The sequence below is a fragment of the Ischnura elegans genome, chromosome 4 (genome assembly GCF_921293095.1).
Source record: "Ischnura elegans chromosome 4, ioIscEleg1.1, whole genome shotgun sequence".
NCBI lineage: Eukaryota > Metazoa > Arthropoda > Insecta > Odonata > Coenagrionidae > Ischnura > Ischnura elegans.
Window position 1 is genome coordinate 31,284,944 of NC_060249.1, and position 26,877 is coordinate 31,311,820.

Below are 26,877 nucleotides of genomic sequence, written 5' to 3' on the forward strand. Positions count from 1 at the left end.
GGGTCCTAATGTTGATCATATGACTGTTCTAAAATGCTTAACAAACTTTAAACTCACTACTTATAAAATTTTCCGGGACAAGATCCCCGGTTTGGGCCCCCCAATATTTTCTGTACGTCGGCATTCCTGGCAGAAATTAAATTAGTTATGATAACGAAGTGCCAACATATTCGGCGTGGTCAAAATATTGTACGCGGACAATTCTTCACCTCTTTCGTTAATCGGTAAGAGGAATGAATGTATCTCAGTAGTTACAGAAAGAGCGAAAGACGAAAAAGATGTAAAAAGGATGTTATTACATGCAACTTACATTTAATATTCCTTACACAGATACACGGGCATAATGGATACTGGTATAATTTAAAGTCGTGAACATGAAGGGAAAATCTCTGTGATAACTACACCACCAGATAGCACAGCTAAAGTCATTCAGGAAGTTCAACGAGCACTTAAACTCGTAGGGGATGAAAAAGGCGTACATAAGATAGATCCCAATTAAATCCCCTGATAGACATGAGTGTATAGGTTACCAGAATATGAGACAGGAATGCTTAATTTCTGATTACTTATGAAAATGAGTGCGGAGCACGAACGAATGCGAGGGGAACTGAAGGGGCTTTGGGGAATTTGTTGAAGTGAAAAGAAGGCCGAAGTGCTGAGGGTCACAAAAGGTATATGGGCAGAGAAGAGGCCTTTGTGGGAAAGGGGATGGTAAGCTCTGGGGTGAGGCCCGATGACCTGCAGTCGAGGTCAGGCGACAAATAAAGCAGTTAAGTCCTTTTTCGTGATCGCACAACGCATGGCGAAAGGGGGAGAAAGCACATTTTCAATTCCTTAAAACGGTCAATCAGATCGCCGGGCACAGCTTTGAGAGCTATTTGCATACATAGGCACTGCCACCAGCCTACGACAATTTTTTTCCTTTCCACAAACCAAGCCTCGGCCTGAACAGGAGCACAGAATAAATCGCATTTATTCAATCTAATTTCTTTACGTGAGTATACAGAACAGTTTATTTTGAACAGATTTCAATGGGGAAAAGCTACCAAAAATATGATTTTCATACTATCCATGATTTAAATTTTATACTTGCATTAATTCTTGTGTCATGAACACATCATGAAACCAAAAGCAAGACGAATTAATGAAGCAGATAAAAATATTTAAAAACGGGCGATATTTATCCATGTTACTAGTGGCCTAATTACCACGACACGAACACTAAAGGCTAATCTGCCATCAGACAACCACCGTAGAATTCATGTAGGGCATTTTTTAAATGTAACTAACCAAACTTCATTCTCTTTCGGGGTACAAAACTCTTAAACGATAAATTTAATGTGCTTCTAGCCACCCTTCATTCTTTTTACTAACGTATTTTTTTATTTAGAAGTGATTGAATGATAAAATATGGAGAAAAATGACTGCAGCTATAGAGGGTGCATAGTAGGAAATTGTTGAATGAAGATAATATCATTACTAAATTAGATGCAAATGAATACATAGTTTTGGTGTGAGAAGGACATAAAGTTATAGACCACAAGCAGATTTATGACTCGGGCCACCATACCTTTCCGTTACTTTTTTCTCCTGACATCGAGATACAATGAAATTCACCCGACATGATGTTCTCCGCGATCGAGAAAGCACATGAATCAGGAAAATAGACGCCTCAGGAATCTTCCCCCATCCCCAGCCTCAATTCTACGGAATCAACTTCACCCGCAAGATTCCATTACCTCACGATTTAGCCTCCTTAAAAACCCACAGCTCGCGGTCAGAGCTCCCCCTATTTACACTCACTTATCACCCGAGTGGTCTCGAAGCCAGAGACGATAAGGAGACTCTTACTTTTTTTCCACGGTTAGCGAGTCCGAAGAGTGTCCCACAGCAAGGAATGCCTCTAGCCCTTCCTAGAAGCACACAATCGCTCCACCCTAATGGGCCACGCAATTCGCGAAACCAATGAATCTTGCAGGACGGCAAGGGGGGGGAAGAATGGGAAGATAGTCCGTGATCGTATAACGCATCCTCCGGGCGGTATATCGGTGGCGGCGCAGCGATCGCCCGCGTGGTCTGGCGGCGGGAAAGGGAGCGACCGATCGCGTGGGGAGACAAAAGAAGACTTTCCAGCGTCGACTGAACAATCGTTCTAATTAGCCCTCTGGCGGCCAATAATGGGAACAAAAGGGAGAAAACACTGCAACCCCTCCATATCAAAGAACGATTTGAATCAATGGTCGAGCCGATGGAGGTGCTGCTGAAGAGGGTACCGCTTCACTCCCTGACCACTTCATACTCAAGTCATGCCCCTCATACTATCGCACGGAACAATCGCCTTCAATGTAACCCAGAGCCCACGCTATTAATAATGGGAAAAAACACAAATTGCCTTGATCGATGAGGCAAGTCAAAGTTAAGCGGGAAAAATCCACTTCGCATCGTTACTGGGAAAGAAAATGGAATCAATATGATGAGAAGACGCTCGTGGGAAGATTTGTACTCTGGAATTCTCCGATTAATACTCCGATCGATTAACTTAAATATTCCGTAATCATTGGCTCCACGAATTTTCTGTAGCTTTTTCTTTGTGATTCCACCAAATCATTATGTATTTCCATATTAATAGACCCATTACAGAATGTAAGCAAAATTTGTGGAGAGTGGCAGCATACGCAGTCATTTTGCCTTCTCCGATCCCCTGAGTATACTTGAAGCTTTTATTTTACTTCACGGTAAGTAAAACTGATCTGGTAAATCACTAGACCAATTCAGTTATTCATCCTATTCAAAAGCAGGTAAGCTATAATAACAGAAAAGCGTCGCATCGAAGCAACGAATGAGACATCTGAAACCCGGATTCCAAGGTTACAACCGGATTGAAGAAGTACCAACCAACTAATTAATACAGCTTCCAGACTCATAGCTGTTACACAAGTTTTCCCTACTTATTGAGGCATAAGATAATCAGCACTAAATAAGGGAAAAAATGTCATGATAAAGCCCGAGCTACAGGTAGGTAATGAATGCCCGAGCAAACAATCGTTCTAATTGGCCCGCAGGCTGACGATAAACGGAACAAAGAGGGTAAACCCTTTCCCCCCTTCTATCTAACCGATTCGAATCAGTGGGTAAAAGGGGATCGTGGAACCGTAGGGGTATCACCCATCCCCCGCTGACACCCTCATCTCCTCCTTCCCCCCACCCCGTTTTATACCAGCCCCCTCCTGTATAATCGGAACCATCCCCATCAATATGAACCCAAAGCATTCTCCATTAGCGCCACGAGAGAAACCCGCTCCACGCCCAGCGACTACCTCTAAACGTTCCGTTTCGCCCCGGGCAATCAGACCCCCAACGCTCAATCAATTCACCGTGGGTCCATTATTCCACGTGGAAACAGACTCTCTTCCTTGATCCTTAACTGAGAGACCACGGGAGCCATAAATGACGATCTTAATGACGGAAAATGAAATAATTAAGACTCTCGCTCGCTCTCACGAGGAAAGCGCGCCGCCTTCGAGTTTCATCTTACACTGGTATGTTTTACGGCTACCTTATGTTTTAACGTCAGTCCACGCGATAAAAGGATGCAAGGATGTATATTTTTTTAGCTTTCCAGAAGATGGAGACGATATCCTGAAGTTGATTCCAATAGAAAAAAAAACTTGAAGCATTTCCTGCGTTTCGCCATCAAGGTACTCCTCATCGCCCAAGTTGGAAAAAAATTAACACTCCCGATTGAGATCAATTCCATCAATTCCATTAGGAAAATTTAAGTGATATTTGAAAGAGCGAAATTTATCTTTGGAAATTGCTACGAGATTGAAAAATACGGAAAGCGAGTAATTTTGTTCGTCAAAAGTCGGCCATATTTGCTTAAAAGTTTTTGTTTTAGTCATTCAACGCGAAAAAGAAAACTAAAAACTTTCGCAAATCAAGGTATGAGTATAAATGGAAGATAACATTAAAATGTGTAGTACCCTAATAGTAATCAAGAATTGAAATAAACCTGACTTCCATAGCGATTCCGACCAAGTAAAATCACCGAATAGCCATGACAGTTGTAACTCGAAAGACTTGAACTAGTGAGAACTTTAATCCCACATTAAAGAGCACTATATTGTGCTCAGATAATTTATGATTTTGGGAATAAATAATAGTCGAGCGCATTAAATTTTGTTTTAAAAAAACAAGGCCTAAATTCCATATAAATGCTGTTGTCAGCGGTATAAACCATTAGCGTGAGTTATCACAGCCTTATAACATGTCCGAGACCACTTTCACGAACAAGAACGACCGCAAATTTCTCGAGACGGTCAGGCTGTGGTAATAGACGCTTAAGTGCTTCACAGCCGTTTTTACACTAACACCCACTTGAAACCCACTGATTAATGGCATATCTGCCATCAGCAGTGTGTCGTACAACACTCGTCCCGGACTTACGTTGAATTCGCTTTCCCGGAAAATAAAAATAATAATGGGAATCATGGATATGAATCCGGAACAAGCAAACAGGAAATTACAAGTTTGCATTATAATAAAACAATTTAGCCAGATATTTTGGTATTCATAGGGGAACAAAAAAGGAAGAGCGTGGTAACTGCCCCCCCAGCTCTCAATGTGATTATTAACTCGCCTGTATCTTAGTTTGGGATGAGCTCTACCCTAGCCAATCTAAACCAACCTTTGAGTTGAGTGATGAAGTGAGCCTAAAAAATAGCGTCAGTGCGCGTATAGGTCAATAATAACCCAGAATATTCAAATACAACCGACAGAGATACAGAATATAACTCTTCCGAATATCATTCCTGACTCAGCCAATTTTAACTACCATTATATATGGTCGCAATAACTGCAGATTTCAAGTTTTGACTCATTAATCCTCCCAGAAGCGATCTAAATTTCAAAAAGCCGAAATGGGAGGAACCCAAAAAGCTTTCAGATTGGAAGGCAAAAAAACTCGTGGATTAGAAAGAGGGCTTGACAGAGCGTTATCACGATGCCCGGCTGAAATTCAGCAGGTCCACTTTAGAGAGCGTGATACTCACGAAAAACCGAAATCACAGAACTGATGAATATGGTCACCAGTTCTGGCGGTGGCCTAAATTTTAGAGGCAGCCAGAAACCAGATGCCGAGTTCCATTCCTTGCCTGTCAACATTCAAATTTGGAGTGGTGATATGGGAAAAAATATGAAGGATGAGTCCACACAAAGTGACGAAGGATGCTCACGACGGACCCAGAGTATAACTTTCTGAAGCCCCCAAGGACTACAAAGTCGATCCCGATTCACAATAGGAAAATAGAAATAGAATAAATACTTCACATTAAACAAACTCAACTTCAATAAATGGACAAATATTGTTAACCACCTCTTTACATTCTACGAGTAAACCATGGATATGAGAATACTATAAGCGAAGAGTTTTCTAACACCTTTAGACTATGAACAAACCCATATTTAAACTCCGCTCTTTAACATTCTCCTCCACTACATCAAATAAACATGAAAGTGGAATGATTTATTCTTATAAGAATATTTATGTATCTTTAGCTCAACAAAGTGCCGACAAACAATCGTTTAAGGAAACATGGTACTTAAATATCCTCCCTCCATCTTATGATATGTAATCTTATGCATGTTTTTTCCTCTTTTTTTTAGGAAAACTAAGTTTTGGATATGGTTCTCATGAAAATAGCCTTAATGCTGGTAAGGTGAAATAACGTTCCGTATGAAAGATAACCCTAAATTGTTTTGATTAAACAAATATAGTTTATTGTGGGGCAACAGCATATTAATGATAAATTTCATTTCTGTATAGTGGTACTAAGTTGGTTTCACAAAATATTGAAGTTAATAAGATAAATAGACATGGACTATTAAAAACGTCATATTACAACCGTTTCCATAAAGGGTCTTCTAGTACTTCCAAATCTCTCAACTCCTTCCTATACTCCAAGGATGAGACCATGGTGTAATCGGGACTTGGCATTGAGCAAATAGAATCTACTCGAGATCGAAATTCCATTTTGGATTCAGCTCATAAAACCCGATAGGCGTTTTTAACACTCCAACGCCATACATCTTTTCGAGAGTTTTTTGCGAGGCGACAGCGTTCGACTGATTGCTCGATCGTAAAAGGATATTCCGTTCGCGTGACATAGCGCGCCCGTGACAGTTCTTCGCTCTCTCTTTCTCCACGATTCTCCATCTCATCTCTTTGACGCTCGAACCTGGGTCGTTCTAAACGGGGGCGACAGTCCGTCCACTTCGTCCGTTCACGACGGAGATCCACGGCGTTTAGGTCGTCCCCCTTCCCACTTCGCGCGTGGGATTCGAACGTCTGGACGTCGATTTGAAATTCGGGTCAAAACGAAAGTCCGTTCGCGTTAATTAGCAAAAAACCCAATCGCGGGGAGAAAATGTGAGCTCACGTGGCGAGAGAGCGTGGTGTAAAAAAAATGAAGGACGAAAAAGATGGACAGAGGTAAGAAAATAAAGGGATGGTGTTTAGCCATGAGTTTTCCTGTTCATACAGTCTAAAAGAGTAAGTAGACTCTCTGCTTACATTGTCCTCGTATCCATGGTTTACTCGTAGAATTCCAGGAGGTAGCCACCAGCATTTTTTTCATTGCTAGAAGTTGTAAATGTTTCATGTGAAGTATTTCTTCAGTAGTGGTTCTACCTCGTGTCGGAGTACAGATTCGATCATTTTCGTATTCTCCATTCAAGAGTAAGTAATAAGGAGAACATATTTGCATATTTTTCCTATTTTTCTTCTTCCTTTGCTTTTATAATTTAATAATACCCGCATGTGAAATCTTGATAATTTTCATAGTGAACCGACTTCAATGATGTAACGATTTTATGCGCAATAGTTAAAACATCGTAAATCCCATTTGCCATTAACCACTTTGATTCTTTTACCCTTTCAAAGAAACTTTCCCCATGAACCTTATTTTTGTACTTGAGCATATGAAAATTCGAAAATCTAGAGTTACAATTAAACACACCACGTTTCCACCCCTTAAATTAATTAGTTACCAATACTTAAGCATCTTATGTTTTTTCACTTCTTTTATAATCATTCTTCTAAAAAATCATTCTGATAAATAAGAGTATTTACTGATTAATGTGTCATTTTGCTTTCTTACTGACTTCGGAACAAATACTAAAAAATACCACAGCCAATTTAACTTAGGCAACTTCCACATCTCTTCAGAGTTTCACATTTGATTTCACATATAATACATCGCATCTCAGAAAAGGCTACCACACTCCATCAACGCGAAACCGGTAGTTGTGCAAACTTACCTGAAAAAATCCGTAATGTTTTTTTTCGCATAATCTCTGAATCGACAAAGAACTTGCTCCCGAAGTACAGATTAGAGCTACGGCGCTTAGAATAATTAATTATCACATTTCTTCGCGAGAAACGTTTTTTCTGTTAACTCACGCGCGCGCGCAGAAAACGGACACGATGGTAAAGAATCCCACAGAACCACTTGAAACAATCTTTCAAAGTCCGAAGCGCTTTCCAGCACTCGGCTGCGAAGGATCTTACGTCACGGTCCGACTCGCTGCGGATAAGGGCGAAGACATCTCATTAAACAAAACACGCCACAAAACGCCGAAGCCTTGCATAAGTTATGCCCACCTATCTCCACTCCACACGCGCAAGTCAACCGATTCTCGACACCTTAACTAGCTTAAAGCTTTTGCGCTTGGTACTGCTATTTACGTAGAAATAAAATAAGACTCTAGATGTCGCACATGGAGAAGGAGGAAGAAAAACAACATGGAATGCATAAGAAACTGTGGAATTTAAAGAAAAATACGGAACATTTTTAAGAGGCCCCTCTGAAATATTTTTGATCGGAAAGACAGCTTTATAAAAAGGCTTCAGACCAATCAAGTAAAGTTCAACCTTTCCCAGCTGCGAGAAGAGATAGGGAGAACTAAAAATTGCAGTCTCTCCTCCGCAAGATAAGAAAAATTCCCCACAGTGATTATTACTTCTTTGACTCAAACTTTTATTTTTCTGAGGCTAAATATCAGCAATTTCCTAGCCACCATGAATATTTTTGGTTTTTACCATTTTTAATGCTAGGTCTTGTTCCACGGCCCCAGAAAATAAGGGGTTGGAAGCTAAAAATCGAAAGTTCTTAATTACTTTTAATTATGTTTTTCGTCCTCAGCCATTTTCTTGGATTAATAAATAATTTTGATACCATTTCATATTGGCTGATATAGTTTTCTTTACATTAATCATTACTGAACGGATTGCCGCAGATGGAAATCCAGAGACCATGAAGGGTCCTCAATTCGCGTAGCACCCCCCAGTAAGTGGAACAAAATATAATTTCCCGATATATACACATCGAGAGAACAACCTAATATATACATATGCGCACGCAGACACACTCACTAATACATCTCCCTGCGTGCATACTGAGCCTGACACAGCCGTTTCAACATCCGAAACCCAAAACCTTTTCCATTCAATTAATCATGCGCGGTCGAAATCACGGTTGGGACATTGACAAAGCGAGTACACACACTGGCGAGAGCAAGGAAATGTTTTTTTTTTTCGCCGCGGCACACGGAATGAGATCAACAACCGAGTGCTCCAGACCATCTCTCCTCCTCCACCACCACTGTTCCCTCCTCCACATGTCTTCGCTTCACTCTTCCCGCCGGTGATAGCTTCCCCGTATGAGGGCAACGCCTCTTCCAGACCGTGTCTCCCTCGCCCATACGTACGGACATACCTGCCTGTGCCTCTCCCCATCTCTCTATATCCCTCGCAGTCGAATACCAACTAGCAAGACGAGGCAAAAAGGAACAGAGGTGGATAACGAGATGTCTCGACTCCCTGGGGAATGGGAGAAGGGAGTGAGAGAAAGCATTTGAGAGATAAGGAGTCGAAAATGTTTCGCGGAACAGAGAATAGGGCAATGGGGAAGAGGGAAGAAAGGTTGCCGGCGGAGGACATTCCCGACGTCAGTGCATACCTGAGGAAGTCGACGGTGATGAAGCATTGCGGTGGCCTGAGAGAGTTTAGAAGAAAATATGGATTTTTTTCGAATTAATATCTCAAAATATCCAACCCTTAGTAATACAATATAAAATTAGGGAAGTCTATGTGTATAAAAGAGGATGTCTGATTGCCTGCCCGCCATGCGTTTCCATACGGCTGCACGAATTTCGACCGAAGTACGTAGGTGCATCTCATGCTATCAAACCTCGTAGTGCAATTTTCGGTTGAGTCCGGCATGTCCTTTGCTTCGTTTTCTCATTACCGTTTGTTAGGTCACGTCATACAACTCCTGCGGTTGGACACCCTATCGGGTAGGCACTCCTCTCAATAAGCTCAAAGAGAAAACATTGAAATCCTTCAATGTGAACATGAATTCCAAGTACCAAGTTTCCCACTTCTATATGTACTACCCTTACCGAGCAACGCCGGGTGGCCTGCTAATAACTGATAAATAATCGAAATAGCCGTAGCTACAGTTCCTCTTAACAAATTGTATTATTCTACGTAAAGAAGGGTAACCTGGGGAAGCTGTTTCCTATTTCATGTCAGCGGTCGCAATCGCCTCAACTAGAATATTTTATGGCGCATGAAGTTTTCAAAAGCCATTCGGGTAACCCACCGAGTTAAGTCAAATGAAAGACCAATTCGCTTTCTTTTCCCGCCAATCAGTGACACTGTCACTAAAGAGGCGATACAAAGTTGAAAATAGGACTCTAAAGTGACAGCTTAGCAACTATTTGCAATATATACTACCAATTATTTTACGTTTATCCATCCCTTCCCTAAGAAACACAACCTACATCACAAGCTTTACAAACCTCGTCAGCGATGAAAAAGACGGAGGCAGCTGAATAACCAGCCGCAACGCCAAACATGCGGTCATACACCAATCTTGAAGCACAGTATCGGAAAACTTGAGGTACATGTCCAGAGCAATTTATCGCAGCATTCTTTCAAGGTGAATATGATGAAGCTTCCAGAGAATTATCGTTATCGGGGTCGACGTCTTCAATGAAGGCTTGTAAGATGGCAATGGTTCGCCTTTCCTCTACCTCTTGTAAAACCCATCACATATCCTCATCGTCTACGGATTTCCCCAACGACCACCGTGCAGCCGACCTGCTTCGTCGATATGCACAGGTCAACACTGCCCCATTCGGTCTATCTCTTCCCTCCATGCTGAATTCCCGAACACTACCCCGCCACCTCCGACATTCCGAGGGATTCTGCGGTGGAAAAGGCTCTCGAAGGCATACCATTCGTCACTTTACCTCCATTCGCGGCTACTCCACGAGTCAATGCATCATTCCGCACGGTTCTCTCTTGAGGGGGCCAACTGTTCCCTCAACACGCGCTCGGACAAACTCCACGTTCCCTCTCTGGCCATCCTTTATTTCAGCGCTTCGCCGACGTATATACGTACGTCGGACGTCGAATTCTCCCTATCATTTCTTCATTCGCTTTCCCGTGGTCCTCCTCTCCTGCAGTCGTATTCACTAAGCAGTACTTTTACTATTAAAATGACTGCTTAATCTGAAGTATTTCTCCTACTCTTACATGTTTATTTAATCAATTTAAGCCTTGCGTTTTTGACTCATGCATAGGTTATATATTTAGGTACAGAAATTATGAATAGGTGGATAACCAACATTCTTCTTTGGACTAAATTCGAGGAAGGAACAAATCTATGGCTAAGCTCTAACAAATCGTACCTCAAAAATAGCAAATTTTCATGAGAGCAAAAGAAACTATTTATATTTTTGATTTTACACAGAAATTTAAAAAAATTCATAAAACTGAAAAAGAAACATACATTAGCAAAAATTAGAGTTTTTTTGCTTGAATTTTATTCTTATAAGTCATTACACTTTGTTTAAGATACCTGTCTCAAACCGGCCAAATTTTGAGATACGTGTTGTTAGAACTTAGCCATCGAAATGTTGATATTTACATCCTCGCAAAAATAACGGGTATGCATCTTTTTCGCTCCAGTTTGAGCTTTCTTCTCTACGTCAAATACTTAACTCTAAATTACAGCACTTTCTGGATGATTTGCCGTGCAAATTACAATGCAGAATTCATGCAGAATCGACGCAGACTACCCTAAATCAATATTAGGTTCGCAACACCGAAGAAATTGCAAGGCATCGCTCGAATCGTGAAGAAATGCATGCTATGAAACCCATATCTCCCTAATCGTAGGCATGGAAACCTAACAAATGATACAAAAAGGCATTGAGCACTCCGAAGGGCCACGGTGAAAGAATGAAAGGCGAAGGGGACCGATCTTTTCCTTACGGTCAGGGAATACGAATCGATGCGGCCATACTAGTCTATGAATAAAATAGGCGAGAAATAAGAGCGATCGGGGAGGGTCAACGAGGAAATCGGCCAGAAATAGGAATAGGATGGGAGAGGGCAGGGTCTAGGGAAACCTTTGGTTCTCCACCAGACCCAAATGCAGCGAATGGCACGTGTGAACAATTCTCTCTGCATTGTACGAATTAGTCAGGAGAGTATGTCAAGGGCCGCATTCAGGAAGGACTCCACATTATCACGTATTGATTGTGAATAAATATTAGGGTACGGAGCCTCACCTAAATCTTTTTGCTATCGATCCTCGGCATTCATTTTCTTGCCGAAGACATCGGCTTGGTAAGAGAAAGTGTTATATTTTCCGAGTTTTTATCGAGCGTATTTTTGCGCGAATCTAAGCGAATGGAAAATTTCAATGCATACGAATATATCCTGCCCACGAAAGATTGCAAAGCACAGAAGAGAAATCATCTGATTAGGACAAACAGCTATTGAAATTCACGACTGGACTCCTTTACTCACTGATGTTGAGTCGATAGCCGTGAAAAGGGGAGAACCAAGTTTACCCGCCGCACTGGTTCAACGTAGATACCCAAGAATGGAGCGTGATCGCTCGGAGCAGCTTTTTTTTAGGTTGGTTAAGGATTCCAAACTTTTTTTTCTGATAGATCCGCTTCTCTAGCCAATATGTTTTATCACTTCCCATTTTGAAAAATTAAGGTAAATATCAAAGAAATATTTATCGTATGCGTTTAAATGTCTTTTTTCTTTGGCAACAATGAAAAGTAAGAGGTGCTGTTCAACAGGGTCTTTATTTCACTAGGCACAATCTTCAAAGCTTACATACAGCCCAACCGCTATTTTTTTTTTTAAATATACCACCAAATTAATTTTTTTGCAATTCTTCTTTTGGTTGGGCATGTGACGGTAGATTTAAGTCCTTATATAACCGAATCTAAAAATCGAGGGTTTTCTCTAGTAACGATTTCCCCGCAGTTAGAATGAACATTAGTATGACTTGCCGTTATTTGAAGGATGTTTGGAACAAGAGTGTATATAAGAATGTATCAGAGAGAAGTCTTTGGTAGCTCTTTCCTTCTATGATACCGTTTCCTATTTTACCAACATTGTTTTTGCACAGGGCCCAAGGGAAAGTAAGTGAAAAGTTATATTCATCATAATTTTCAATTAGTAAGTCACAGGCACTTTGTTCAGTATTTTACTCCAATGAGCAAGGGCACCAAAGTAATGCAGTCACACTCACCATCAACCTGAAGTTGGGTTAGGATAATTGAGAATAGAGGTCATCACGGAGAAACCTATAGGCCTAATATTTTAAAGCCTTTTTCAAAATAGGGGGCGGATATCAGGAGGAGGAGTTCCATGATAGGGGGCAGTTTCTTTCCCACACCTTGATTTGGAGTATCGGAAATTTTTCACCTTTCTTTGAGCCCTGCAAAAATAAGTGCTCCACCAACAACTACACTTTTCCCGATAGTAGTCAAAAATATAAAAATTTTGATTGCTAGAGGTGGAAAGGATTGAAGAGAAAGGGCTGTTCAATGCAGAGGAGGAAAGAGAGAAAGAATCACAGGACGATTGGGGGGGGGGGGCGCAGAGGGGAGAGTGAGGGAAAGGTGAGCGCTTATAAAGTCTTTTGCGGTCTCCGCCAACCGGTGGAATCCTTCTCCCAAACGTCTGCGCGAATGACCGACGGAGCATGAGAGCGACATTCAAAAAGCACGCTCCGACGGATGCCAGATGAAACACCGACTCGAGGAGACGTTGAACAAAACCCAGAGCGAAAAACCAAGTGGGCACGTGAAGAACGAGGGAAGGAAAGAAGATAGGTAGGAGAAGAAAAAAAGGCACGAATGGTATCAGGCAGCTAAGCAGTAGTAGGAGTAGTAAGGGAGGGCAGAACGATGAAATCGGAAATAAAAAATGAAAAAAGAATTAATACACGCGCCGAATTGTCAGGAGAGGGAGGTAGAGAGACAGAGAATTCTCAGACGGCTTATTGTGCAGATCCCGCCAAGCGAGATTCTTCAGTTTCACGAAACGACGGCAAAAATCATGCTCCGCAATACTTTTCGCTTGCCTGCCCTCCGCTGTTCATGCTCGAACAATGCGTGCGTGATTGAATTAGACGTCGCTTGCTCGCGAAATGAGGCCTCTCGACTCAAGTCTTTTTTTTTCAGCGCATTATCCGCGGAGTGTCTCGTGGATTCCACGTTTTCGCACAGTCGAAAAATGAAGTGAACGGGGAAAAAAATTGCTCGCATCGTATCGGGAGCGTCCCCATCAATTTAATGTCCCGAGTTTAAATTTCGGAATCGTCCGCTTATTTTCAGTTCGCTGCGTCACATGCGGAGAGGAGGAAATCGTACAATTGGCAAGCTTGAATTTTTTAATAGAGTTGCATAATTGATTGTTGGAGCAGTGCGGTGGCAACGAAATTGAAGGAGCTCTCATCTCCCAAAAATTAAGAGAGCCCTATCGGTTTTACTTGAATTTTGAGAATTACCTACAGCAAAATGAGCAGTGGGATTGGAACGAGGGAAAAATAATTAAAGCCTCTAACTAACATTCAAACTCATTGACTTTTAACTGTCACGCATTGGGTCAACGACTACTTAGGTTGTAAGATTGACACAACCTACACGGTATGTTGGAGCATTCATTATGAGGAGATAAAGAAAACGTAATTTTCGACTAAAATAATTAGGAAAAGACAAAACCAAACCCTTAAATTTTAATTGTAACCGGCAGGAATCATTTTAGAGTTAAAGTCTCCTCTATTACTATTTCATAATATACCAACATATACCAACTGGATGGTATTTGCACAATTTTCCTAACTGATTCACCCTATTTTACTCCATGTCTACGACGAACAGGGCACCAATCATTGGCGAAACTTTATGTTCTGCATCAATCCGGTCGTCACCATGAAGGAAAATATATATTTTCGCTTCCAGAGTTTCCGCATCACGCTGAAAAAGGCAAAATTCGCTGAGTGAGAGCAGGAATTGCCTCTCAACGGCAGGAATCGAGCAAATACTCGAAGAAAACAAAACAAAATAATATCGCGATGAGGGAAAGAACGGAGGGAGTGAGATGTGCACACATAAAGGTAGGGTTTTCGGAGGAATGGGACGTCAATATTTGAGCGGCGTGTTAAAGCCTGCTTGCTCACTTATAACTGCTTCCTCGTTTGAAGGAGCCGTCCGGCGGCAGTAGCCAGATCACTCGAGATGGGTGCGGAACACTGAGAACAACGACTCCGGAATGGGATGAGTTAACGGGTTTAAGAGCGGCTGGGTGAAGAGGACCCGCAAGAGCTGCCAACATTATATGACGCATTAAGTTTTCAAAACCATTCGGGTACCTCGTCGGGTTAAACCCCTCGTTATCGCAGACGTTTCTTGAGGCATTTTTACACGCCGGCACGTCATTGCGCAACCGGACGTATGCACGAAGGCGCAGTCAAAAATGTGTTGTCTAAAGCGGTGAATTGCTAGAACGCATGCGAGAAAGTATGGATGCGATATGGCAAAATAGGCCCTCGCAATTTCGACAAATGTTTTCTGAGCTAACTTGTGCGATGACATTCCCCGTGTAAAACGGCCTTTATCACAAGTTATTATCTACAGTATCTGTAGTTTATCCCAAAGGAACTCCAAACAGCATTCATTTTCCTCCAATTTTGCGTCTAGAAAATCTTTTTTTTTTCATAATTGCAAACTTTATATTTGAATATAAAAAACTTTTAGGTTTTACCAGAAATTACTCTGTATTAGAAAAGTGGTATTTAACTTAGACATAATCTATAAATTAGATTCAGAAAAAGATAGTCAGAAACACAGTTTATATTTTACACTATTTCTGGGGTTTGATGAGCACGTAATCATGCTGAAACATCAGGTGTTCGGTCTCATCAAATATCAAAAATAAGAGATAATATGTAATTAAAGGGCAGATAATGATGATTTTTTAACAAAACCAGGGTCGCAAATATGATTAATCAAAGGTTCACTAAATGTTTATGACACTATCCATGGAACTAGAGTATATAATTGCATACAAAAACTCAATCGTGACTCTCAAATGCCAAGGTTTGCTGCTTCAAATATCTATCAGCTTGATGTGCGTTTTTCAGCTGCTCAACTTTGCCACTGGGCAAATGCTCGTTAGATCCATCTGTAATCCATAACGGTGCTACCATTCGCTAAAAATGGAAGGTCCTATCATGGAGCTTTCTTTGGCGGTGTGCAAGCCGGGAGGCATATCCAATCAAACCTTGATTGCTGCCTCAAGAATTCTTTCTGAATGAGATGACTGCAACTGACGTGGAGAGCGAATTTATCGCCAATAGGAAATACCACTACAGTACCCTCTGAAAAGTCCGCCATTTGTCACCGTTTACTTCAGTCAAGCCGACATATCGATACTCGCAAATTAGGAAATACCAAAGGTTCAAGAATGTGTCCCATTGGGAAGACGAGGATAAGGCAAGAATGGAGCTATTCTACGGGAGAAAGCGGAAGCTATGAACCAGATGGCGTACACTTATTAAAGGTTAATGGACGCTGAAAAACGGGACTGCATTTACTGCATTCGGGCAAAAAGTGTCTCAATAAATGTCCATCCAACGGACTGTGAATCTATGTTGTGATATAATCTCTCCTAGAAGACGCCACTCCTTGAAACCATATGGGGCGCCTAAACATAGAAAAAAATGGTGTCACGAAAGACAAACTCGCATAAAAACTTAAACGGAATTCAAATATCAAGTTTTTCAATTGTATCCCAAGAATGTTTCCTATGAGAAGCTTCAAGTAAATGCCATCCCATCACAAGATACATGCGGGGAATAAATTTTTTAGTGTTTACAGCTAACACTTTGCTTATTTTTAGATATTTTCAGGGGATGAAGTTAAATTATGCTTGAAAGACACTAATGCTAAAATTCAGCCCCACTGAATATGTTGTAGATAAGTAAATATTGCGAGTGTAACTTCGTGAAAATCTCTAACAGCTGAAAATTTGTAAACAATTTTTCCTCTGCTTTTTCGACGGGAAACTTTATTAGTTTTAAAAAATATTCTCGGGGAAAACGCAACTTGAATATATTACAAACGTCCATGCGACATCTAAAGAGTAGAAACATGGAATTATTTTCGAAAATGACATCAAAGGTGGCAAAATCCTGATACGCTTCCGGGAAACAATTCTCAAACGATACAAAAGTTATGCGAGGACGTACACTCCACATAAAATACCGAGTATTTCGCAAACAACAACGCATATTTTATTAAGAGGGAAGGAGGGGGGGGAGCCGGAGAGCATAAAGAGTTCGCCACGGAATAAGAGTCGATGCTCGCTTTTTTGTTCGGCGTGCGTAGAATAGCAGAGGGAGCGGATACCCGAGCTTCAACCGGCTCATGACGATGGAGATCGTGATCAAATCTGGAATTAATGGCACTGGAAAGGCACCTAGGCGAAGTCTCAAAGGGGGAAGGGAGGTTCGCGGAGGTACGAGGCTTTATAAAGGATGGCGTGTTCTACATTGCCTCCTCGCCTAAACACATAAACAAGCGGCGAGGCGATTGCCGAGTCTACGGAGCCGCTGCCGGACATTCAAGAGCTACTCGGAGGGGAGGCTGAGGCAAAGCTCACATACAACACGGAATGGGAGGGGAGTCGGAATATTTGAAAAATCACAATCGTTTCCGGGACGATTTATCCAAAGTACGAGGGTTGTTCAATAAGTAATGCCCCTTATTTTTTTTCTCAGAACATATTTATTGTAAAGAGTCAGAATTTGGTTACAATATGCATCAATATGTCTTGTCCATGCCCTATTTTTCTACGTAGTACCCATTACGTTCGACGGCCTAGCGCCAACATTTTTTGGGAGCATGTATTCCCTGGTGGTAAAAGCTCTTGTTTTGTAGGCGTTGCCATGCCGAGCTTAGCTGATCATGGAGCTCTGTTTCTGCATCTCCTGAGGATGTAGCAATGTAGCATTCTTTACCCATAGCTCAACTTCACTCCTACCAACTACAGCGTTGCCGTACACTGCACACAAACGTTTATTGATGTTCACCACGGTTTCTTTTTCTGTACACAAAAATTCAATGATGGCACGCTGCTTTTAACGTAAGTCGTATGTAGACGCCATTTTGACGCTGTACTACGGTTCTGCCATCTGCTAGAACGGTGTCAAACTTCATCAACACAGAGAACAAACATTAATTGCTAAGCGCAGACAAGGACATTGATCTATGTACATCAAGGGCTTTTTAAAAAAATGTGGGACATTACTTATTGAACGAACATCGTACCAAAAGCGCTGAAGCATGATCTCGTCAAACTTTTCTCGGGTTTCCGCGCGGGTGTGAAAATCTAAGAGACTTAGCAACCATAAACAAAGTAAAACGACATTCATCAGTCCTGAAGATGAGCCCCGAGTCGCATTTTTAAACGTTGACTAATATGAATAATTTTACCCGGTGGGAATCCCGAGAAGAGTTTACCAACATTATTACCTACATGAAAAGTGTTGGTTTCCGACGGAAAATAGCTGTCTGCCCATCCGTTTCCGACACTTTTCGTGGTGCTGGATGCTTGAGTCGAGGGGAAGAAGACGCGATGACTGATGCTTGATAAGGATCTTCCGAACATGAGGAGGGAAAAAGGAAGAGTGTATCGAAACGGAGCCTCGGAATCGCTTCTCGGTATACCTTACCGGGGGACTCCGTCCTCAACCCCTCCCCGGCTTCCGACGGGTCTCTCCCCCGGACACCACCCGAACCATTCGCCGACCCCATCCACCCCTGGGGGCTAACCTCCCTTATCTTCATCATAACCTCATTCCACATTACCATTTTTTCCACCCAACTTCCCCAAAAAACCCAAAAAAGACACCAGTTGTGTAAGATTTCAGTTTTCCCGGCGTATGATGGCGGTGAATTCTTCTCGGGTTTCCATCCGGGTGAGCTCCATCTCCATCGCTGCCGACGTTTCGATAGAATCCTTTTCTATCGTCATCAGGGCCGATGACGATAGAAAAGGATTCTATCGAAACGTCGGCAGCGATGGAGATGGAGCTCACCCGGATGGAAACCCGAGAAGAAAGACACCGGCCCTGATGACGATAGAAAAGGATTCTATCGAAACGTCGGCAGCGATGGAGATGGAGCTCACCCGGATGGAAACCCGAGAAGAAAGACACCAGTTGCTTCACCTTCAAGCTAAAAACCTCCCAACTTGTTTAATTTGACAGGTTTGATTTAAAACATGCACAACGACCAGCTTATGACGCCTATAGAAACTATAATTGTAATTGAAAACCTGATCTTTCGTCAGTCAGCCGATTTATTAATTTTTTGTACATGTCCTTGTTTAATTTCACTGGTTTCGTTTCAACCACGCGCGATGAACACCTCCTGATGCTTAAAATAACTATTATTATAATTGATAGCCTGGTAAGTCTGTTTATAAATTGATCGTTTGGTTAATTTGATTCACGAATCAATCGTAAAAAGAACTTGGGGTACTTAAAAATTGAATCATTTTAAAAACACACCTAGAACACCGAGTATGCATGTATAATAAAGTATTAAAAAAGACTACGACGTGAACTGCCTCATAAATGGTTACCAAGGGTTTCATGAACATGGGGATACTTGTTCAAACAATTCTTTAAGACGTTGCCACAGAGATTTATAAAAATTTGGGTCCGGTCGACGAAGCACGATAATAATATCATGCAGTTAGGTGTCTTCGAAGCGATTTACGTATGCCATCCGTCCAAAACCTTAGAGTTTATTAAGTAACACGCCTCTTACAATGACTGGAATACTAAAACGGTATTTAAGAGGGGGTTTTAAGAGCGTTAAAGTTTGTTTAACTAATATTTTGTTATCGTACCGTCACGCGAGAAGCATTGTGGTTTTTTTATCGAACTGACTCCTTCGAAGGGCGAGGCATTGAGTCCCTCCATCCATTTTCCTTTCTCTGACCAAATCGTCATCGAACGACCTTGCCTAGCAGACGGACACGAGAAAAAGATTCACGAGGAGAAAAGAAGGGACGGGCGGAGGCATCACGTCCGCTGAGACGTCAAACTGAAACGCAATATATGTCATGGAACTGAATGAAATTGGAAAAATAAACAATAATGTCGGGTAAGAACGAAAGCTATTATACAGTGAAAGTGGAAAGGAATCTTATGCTAATATCACATGTGCCCCTGGATAATTTATTTAATTAGGAAAATGTATATGCTTGCTTTCTTACACTAATTTTACCTGGTACATTTCCTTACTTAAAATACAATAAGTAGCACCCACAGTATAAGTAGTATACTATAAATGCATGACAATTATGTATTTGCGTATTGAAGTTGACCATTATACAAAGACAAATATCATTTATCAAACGTAACAAATGATGATCGCATTCCAGTCGATGGAAAAGGTATACACCACATTTTAGCTCTTTTTTAAAAATAACATCCCAATCAAACCTCAATTGAAACATGTCACCGCAGAGAAAAGTAGACATATTGTAGATAGAAAAGATATAAGACAAAATTCAAATTAAAGTAGTTTTGGAGGGTGAAATTAGCTTAAAGAACTTCGGAGGAACAGCTTCTATTAGGTACAGCAACGAAAAAAGAAGAAATGTATGTCTCGAAGAGGTAAAGAAATCAGCCGCCAGGATAAAAAAAAAGAGCGAAATAATACCTCCTGGGCGAGATGAGGAGGCTGCGATAGTGAACGAATCAAAATTGAATATTTGAAAACCGAGCACAATGCACGACTCTCCCAACCTCCGCCGCCTCATTTTTTTCCACCTCCCCCCATTCCCCTCCTCGACCTCCCGGGTCTCCTTGCAGCGAGCACGGGGGAGGGACCTTCCGTCGCCCTCCTCATCACTCGTTGTCACTGAGACGGAGTGGCTGGGCGGCGGGAGGGAGACTCTGCATTCCTTCACTTGGTGCTCGAAAACTCCCCCTGCTCTCCAGAGAGAGAGAGAGAGAGGAGAGACGAATATCATTTATCATACGTAACAAATGAAAGGCTCTCATCGGAGTGGAGACGAGACGGTGGGAGTATTCCGGAGATGCAGGGGAGGAAGGAAAAAATGCGAGAGGAGCGGTGAGGACGAAAGATAAGTCGACGGATAATGGAGCAGGGAGCCTTCCTTATAAAACATGAGAAAAGACTTGGGTGACGTGGCCGCGGGAGAATTGGCTTCCCATCCGTAAGGGCCCGGTTTGATTCTTCGCGGTGATTTGAGAACCCAAATGCCAGTCTATATTGTTTCGGTAAGGGCAAAGGCGGATTTAGGGGGGTGGCACGGGGGCACGTGCCCCCTCAGACGTTTAATATATACACGAAATTTGTTATATAAATATCAATTAATTTTATATTTTAATATAAAATTGTTAAATATTTGCATATTAATAACTATTATTTTAAAGTTAAGATTATATTTCGTATAGTAATTGTTGCATGTAGTTTTTAATCCCAAATATGAGAATACTGTTTGCCCACCCGACCTTGGTGCCCCCCCAGAAAAATCCTGGATCCGCCCTAGGGTATGGGTGTCTAATAAGGAAAAATTATCCGATTCACAATAAATGTGAGACAACGGAACGGACTTGGGCGATGCGGCCGCGAGAGAATCGGCTTCCCAACCATAAGACCTGGGTTTGATTCTGTGATCGAAGAACCCCAGCTCCAAACGCCGGTCTTTTTCATTTTAGCATGTGTGCCTAGTAATGAAATTATTTGATTCGCAAGTAAATTAATATTTTTCCTTCCCTTAGGCACAGAATACTCGATAAAAAGTTTAAACTAAGCGGTTTCAGCCTTATACTGGACATGTTACCTGTAACTACGCAGATGAAATCCGTAGCGAAGCCGGCGAAAAACTGTCGACGGAATTTGAATCTCAAGTTGGGCGGCATATGGGATAAGATGTCCAGAGTAGATACCCATAAAATTCAACGGCTACAATAATCAAAGTCTATTGAACAATTGGTGCCAACAATCATTAAAACTGCATTATTTTAATCATTAGCAATCATGTAAATAGATAAATTTTAAACCATCAAAAATCGATGACAAAAGTTACACATTATTATCAACCAAAATTTTATAGTACAAATGACGGAGGTACAATAACTAGAGGTAGCGTTGGAGAAGAAAGAATAGCTAAAGCATTGGAGATAGCGCCGATAAAATAGACAGAATGGCGCGGGAAGATATGGAGAGAGAGGAGGGAACGAAGTAGTCCCTGCTGAGAACATACACGGGGTAAGGGTTGGAAAGAGCCGAAGTTGAAGAAATGACGTGGAGGGGTGGAGGGGGAAAGAGGGGAGGGGAGAGGGGAGGTGGCACTTGAAGCCTCGGATGTACGCACTTGTGGGCCGCGACTGAAAGGGGAGAAAAACGAGGAAAATGCTTCGAAGAACCAAGCGTCGTCTGCATGAGTGGATTTATTGAGTCTTGTGATCTCTTAGAGGGGGGGGGAGGAGTGAGAGAGGGGGGAAGAGGGAGGGGAAGGGGAGGAGGAGGAGGGGGACAGACCACGTGACCGCATCGTGGTGGGATGGAAACGAAACCGAGAATTGGGAATTATGACTTAAGTGAGACAAACGAGGGTGGACCGAGAAGGGAAGGCTGGGATTTGAGGGCAAACGGATGACATATCCACAATAATATCCACGAAGCGGAAATCTCTTATATAACTGGAAAAATCATCTCTAAGGATTCCAGTGAAGGTTTTTAACGAATCTCGACGTGGGCACGGAAAAGTCCTAATTCACTCACTAAAAAGAAGCAGTCATTCCAAAAGGATGCCGTAGAAATAAATCCAGGGTTTTTTTTCCGCTCTGCAGTGGCATATTCAAAAGATACCCTAAACTTCATGTCAATAATTCAGGCGTTAAAAGGGATAAGGTGCGTTTGGATAATATAAAAACAAAAAAATCCAATGTGAGCAACAAGATTGGTGCGTCAATTAGCTTCCAAAATTTGACGACCACTGCTCAAAAATTAGCCCTTTTTAGACCACTGCCCTCAGGCGTAACATACGGGCAGCTGAAGAAATAATGGACAATTGCAGTTTTCAATACCGAATGAAATCATCAATTTGTCACATTGAAAAATATCATACCAGTCGACGCCTGATTATCCGATAAATTGGGGGAATTGGGGTCGAATAAAATATACGATAAAGATTAAATGGAAAAACGAACAATAATTCGATCTATAATCGCACTGAAAAGCATTGAAATACAAATGCGATATTCACAGAATGATACTTGAGGGTGGGGAAATTCCGAGTAGGTATCCGGTATACTTCTGATTTCAATAATACCTGGTGGATTTAAATATTAAAATACATTTAAGATTGGATTGAACTTTATGAGGTAAACCATTAATAATCGATCTGAATACTATTCAAAAATATGAAATCGTATCAGGCTTGGCGTGGTAGAAATGTGATTGGTACATCAGAGATAAAGTACAAGCAACAAATCGTAATCCCCACATTTTAATTTATAAATTCACTACCGACCATGGTTTCCACTCACTATGTCATTTCCAAAATTGTTTTGGCACTGAAAATGACATCGAGTGTCGAAACCATGGTGGGTAGTGGAGCTACATATTAAGGTGTGGGAATTACAATTGGTTGTTTATATTTTATCATGAACTATTAGAATGTTTCGCTACACACAGTTTTCTCGGAGACGAGGGACGGGTGATATCGGGAGCACCATCGCCGGGACAGCTTGGGTGCTCCGGAGCGCACACTCGGACGAGATGGAGGGGTTGGGGGAGAATTCAAAAGGATGAGGAGGAGGTTGTGGGGAGGTCACGAGGAGAGGGGTGGAGGGTGAAAAGAATTGAAGGGGAGGGATAAAAGAGATGAGAAATAATGGGGAGGAATATTGGATGAGTGAGGCGGGTACGGAGTGGAGGAAGGGAAAGGCAGAAGAGATGGCCGCGACAATTGAATGATTGAGAACAAGGCAAAGATGCCTATAAGATTTGGGATGATGGCTCGAATCGGGTCGGGAGGAGGAGACGGGACTTTTTCTTCTTTTTTTATTATTATTATTCACGGAGTGGGAGCGAATCTCGTGGAGGGTGTGGGGATGGCAGGGAGAGAGGGAGAGACTGTGAGACCAAGCTGGCACAGTGCTCGCCGGATGGAGTTGGGAGAGAGAGAGAGGGATAAAAGAAGAGGAACTCCTCCTCTTAAACCCTTCCTTTCAAACAATATCCCTCCTCGCCCTATACTTCGACGATCGGGTGATTCGGGAAAGACTGGGGGAAGGGGAACTTGGATCTCCGGGAAGGAGCGAAGAATCGGTGTGAGAAGATGCAGTGACTGAGCGGGTGGCTTAGGTCCCGCGGCAATGCCATCAACTTCCACACTGCGGATCCAACAACCGCCTTAGTTTTTGGGTGTTGTGTGAGCATTTTTAGTGTCATTCAAGCCTGGCATCTGCCTGGCCCGGAAAATAGCGAAACCTGGCGTCAGTCATTAATGTGCCAACGATTTTGGTGGATTTTCCTATGGATTTTTCTCTTTAATAGGAAAATCCACCAAAATCGTTGGCACATTAATGACTGACGCCAGGTTTCGCTATTGGGCCCCATAGTGGGCCCTTTCCGCTTCTATAGCGGTGAGGTGTTTTCCCCGTCCCTCCCTTCTAAACCTATCCCTATCCCAGAGGCGTCGTCGGGCTCCTATCGCGGCAGCGCCTCTTTCCTTATTCCTTCCCATCAAAACCCCTCCCAGGGAGCGTGGGCGTATAAGTCTTGGACTTGGTTCCCGGCCCCAGTGCGTCATAACCCTCAGAGGACCCACCTTGGTGTCCTGATCTTTCTGTCATTTAAGCAAGTAATGACGTTGTAAAATATTACTATGGTGACGTGACGCTAGTGTGGTAAAATATTAAGAGGACGTAAAGTAAGCAAAAAAATCACCAAAAATAAATTACCTATCGCACTGAATGTCATTGAAGTATGAAATCAACTGTTTTTGGCGTCACTTGGTGGAAAGAGGAGATATTCATGGTAGAACAAAAAACACAGTATAGATCCATAAACATTATATTGATTTCGACTAGTTTCAACGGCTATGGCGTCATTCTCAAGTCAATCAGTCAAGAATGATTGTCCTGACAATGACTGCATAGCCGTATAAACTAGTTGACAGCAACATAAATTTTGCGGAAATATACTGTGTTTTTTTTTGTTGCACCATGAATTATTGAAGGGCTTTACCAAAGAATGACTCAATACTTATGCATAGGAAATCCAACGACTCCTTACTGAGATGCACCCTGTATCCGGCCTAGCAGTGTGAAAAAGTCAGGATCGGAGCTCTGAGGACCCTACCTTCAACACCTGCTGCCACCTATCCGCCGAGGATCCGAGACCACTTCGGTTTTATGCAGAGGGTAAAAAAATTCTTCCCTAGAGACCCTTCGGCCCCTAGCTGAAGCCTGCACTGCACTTAAACCACCACGCCTCTTTAATATTATTCAGCCCGAAGGGATATAGGAGATCCATTCAATAAAGCTTTGCAATCAATTGACAGTTGAAAACCTCATTTAAATTTTAACAGCCCAAACAATTTAAAGTGATTCTCATATAATAAACTACGTGGCATCGATTGTTATTCAGGATAATGTAAACACTCAGCTCATTATTCCTAACTAAATATTCATTCGAACCCATATTAAATGTAGCGTTACACCACATCCTTATTTTCAAAGGTCATCAATTTGTAGGGCGCTAATGAAAAAGGTTCATAAGCACTCAATTCAATAGACAAAAGAAGGCAAACCAGAGGTCTTAAGTTTGTTTAGAGAACTCATTAGAACTTTAATATACCGGAATGCTGAATAACCCAAGTCCACTTTCGAACATCATCTATCACCATCAATGGTGCATACAAATGAAAAACATTTCTCAATGATTTCAAGCCGTCTCGAATACTGGGTCATTATGAGTCGTGAGAGAACACAATAAGACGATTACATTGAAATATATCCATGCTCCATTAAGAGTGGACTCAAAAAACGTGATGATGCCACGAACGCCATACAATGAAAAACATTGCCTTAATATTCGAGCAAAACTGGGATAAGCTATACAAAGTAAGGATCGGTCACGGAAGACGATTTCAAACAGCGGGAATGAGACCGACGAGAAAGGGGGCCATATCCCAGGCACAACAACTTCTTAGCGTAAAATAACTCATTTTTAACGCAAATTTATGAACTAATGACACATTTCCTCAAACACAGCACCAACCGTGAAAGCGATTTCAAAGGATATGACTTAATAATTTTCTGCTTCTCGATGTAAATGACTGTTGCGCTAGCAACTGGTCAATTTCACGATGATCTGAACTTTTCCACATATTTGGAATATCCCAAGCCGAGTTATACAATTTCAAGTGTTTTGAACTAATAAAAGCTCTAACACTTTCACCAGGTTAAACCAAGTTAAATTGTAAACGAGGGAACGCATCACTCCCGCAATTCTGAAGGACTTTTAAAATCTTTTCTGGGGTATTGCATGCTTGAAACTTGCGCCATTACCTTGAAAATTTCAGCGTATATAGAGTCAAACTGAGCCAATAATTATCGATATTTTAATGGTATAAGCTTATGAGAAAATGCTGAGAAAAATTTTTGACAGGGATGAACATCAAATACGCTGAAAATGTCAAGATGGACACGTTTTAGGATTTGAACGAGTTTTACGAGAGGAATTCAGACCTGTCGAAATCAATGTCGACCAGGGGGAGCGATGCGTCCCCATAAGAGAGACCAAAATGGACGCAACATGATGAAGAAAAGTAGGTTCGGACCCCTAAAACTTCAATTCCCGCCTGAATCCATGAGACTGACGAATGAATGGAATGTTTAAGAGGAGTATGTTCACCTTTTTCTCTTGGCCGCGGATGGCCACAAATGGTTGGGCACTGATAATGGTTCGAGAGCTGATGCTGTAGGATGGCTTGGGAGAATGACAGGAGACGAAGGAGGAAAAAAAAGAGCGAGAGAGAAAGAGGTGAGGCAACGGAAAAGAGATGACGAGAGACGGATTGAAGAACCCACGAAGAAGAAGGGCAACGATTCGCTTTTTTTTCTCTCTCTCCCTAAACAAGCCTTCCGTGTCTCTTTCAACCCGGGCGGTGACTAATGGATAAACCCCATCCCCAACCGGGAATTGTTAAAAAATCGGAGGCGAAAGAATCCGATCCTACGAGAATGGGAATGCTGGGATCGGAACGCATGAAAATGATAAAAAGCCATTTCCATCTATGCCTAATTAAAAAGTGATGGGATGGACTCATAAATAATCAACGATCACGCTTTTTTGAGCTTAAAAGTTCAAGGTCTCGGAGGGAACGCCTTCGAAAGGTCATGGTTTTACGCTCTAAAATTTAAAGTGAATTGTCCGTTT

The 26,877-nt window shown here is 41.9% G+C and overlaps 1 protein-coding gene across 6 annotated transcripts in view; it reads right to left on the reverse strand.

Moving 5' to 3' along the window:
• LOC124157229 (zinc finger protein castor homolog 1-like) overlaps nucleotides 1-26,877 on the reverse strand; it is a 399,561-nt gene that overhangs the window by 143,968 nt on the left and 228,716 nt on the right. The window lies entirely within an intron of this gene.